A 1767-nucleotide genomic window follows, 5' to 3' on the forward strand; every position below is an offset into this window, starting at 1 on the left:
AGGCAGTTTTCTTTGCTTAGTCATGGAAGCAGTTTTAACACTGACCTTTGTGAAGCCGCAACGTACCCAAAGTACTAAACCAAACATTGATAACTTGTATAAAAATTCCACATCGCCATATTGGCCACCTCAGGATGAAAACAGATAATTCCCTAAATGTTAACTGGCTCTACTCCCCTAATATTAAACATAAAAATCACATGGGAAATACAGAAATTCCGAAAGAAGTAACATAAACCTGTCATAAATTGTAACAAAAAACTATTTGTGGGACAGTATGGATGACAAATGGTCTACTGTGTAAATTTTAGACTGAGGCAGATAAAGTTGGAAGGTTGGTTAATTTCCCCCTCCTTCTCCTGCTTCAGCTTCATCTCCTTGGGTATCTGATGTCCACAATGTCATGTTGTCTCTCAGTAATTGCATTATTAGCATGTTGTCTTTGTATGACTCTTCACTTAATGTATCAAGTTCAGCAAAGGTTCATTAAAAGCTGTCTTTGCAAGAGAGCAGGCTTTCTCCGGGGAGTTTGGGATCTTGTAATAGAACACAGAAAAGTTAAGGACCAGACCCAATCTGATAGGATGTGTAGGTTGCCTTTCCTTTTTGCTGATCTAAGTGCTTCTTGGTATGCTTGTTGTGACTGATCCACAATCCCTTTCTTGTCATCACCAGCAGCAACCTCAGCCAAGTAAAGATAGTAGTCCCCTCTCATTTTGAAACAGAAGAGTTTGCTCTCTGCATGTGACGCATTGTGGATCAAGAACTTTTCCAGAAGAGACAGTACATCATTGCAGATATCTCTTAGCTCAGTCTCTGCTTTCCTTCTGTATTCTCAAGCCATCTGCTGTTTTTTCTCAGCACCTTCCATCTTTGGCTTAATACTTGAGATGACCCTCAAAGATGACCTACAAGCTCCTACAATATTTTTATAAGCAATGGAGAGAAGATTCCTCTCCTCATTGGATGATTCAACTCCTTGCTCAGTTACAGACTTCATGCAGGCTGCTATGTCATCATATCTCTCAGCCTGCTCAGCCAGTTTGGCCTTCTGTACCAACTCACTTTTATCCATAACTGAAGGTTCTGTGTCCGCAGTAGGTGGCTGCAGACAGACAGGGCTCCGTAGTCTCTGGGCAGCAGCAGTGGCTGAGACTCTTCAGCATGTCTTTTTCATTTGTTTAGACTTCCTTTAATTTCTTTCAATGATGTTTTATAGTTTCCAGTGTACAAAACGTTGTTTAAATTTATTCCTTAGTATTTTGTTCTTTTCAGTGCTATTGAGAATGGAATTGTTTTCTTAATTTCACTTTCAGACTGTTCATTACACTGTACAGAAATACATTTTTGTATGTTTATCTTGTATCTTCCAACCTTGCTGAACTTTTTTATTAGTTATATTAGTTTTTTAGTGCATATGTCAGGATTTTATATAAACAGGTTCATGTGATCTATGCAAAAAGAGAGTTTACTTCTTCCTTTCAAATTTGAATACCTGTTATTTCTTTTACTTGCTCAATTGCCCTGGCTTGAACTTCCTGTCCAATATTTTTTTTTTTTAAGATTTATTTATTTATTTATTTATTTCTCCCGCTTCCCCCGCCCTGCCCCGGTTGTCTGTTCTCTGTGTCTATTTGCTGCGTCTTCTTTGTCCCCTTCTGTTGTTGTCAGCGGCAAGGGAATCTGTGTCTTTTTTTGTTGTGTCATCTTGTTGTGTCAGCTCTCCGTTGTGCAGAGCCATTCCTGAGCAGGCTGTACATTCTTTCG

At 39.1% G+C, this 1767-nt stretch overlaps 1 pseudogene; it reads right to left on the reverse strand.

Annotated features, from left to right (window-relative positions):
• Positions 1-339: 339 nt before the first annotated feature.
• LOC105745191 (14-3-3 protein zeta/delta pseudogene) lies at positions 340-1075 on the reverse strand (annotated as a pseudogene).
• Between the last annotated feature and the right edge of the window lie 692 nt (positions 1076-1767).

This window comes from Dasypus novemcinctus, chromosome 3, assembly GCF_030445035.2.
Source record: "Dasypus novemcinctus isolate mDasNov1 chromosome 3, mDasNov1.1.hap2, whole genome shotgun sequence".
NCBI classification, from domain to species: Eukaryota; Metazoa; Chordata; class Mammalia; order Cingulata; family Dasypodidae; genus Dasypus; species Dasypus novemcinctus.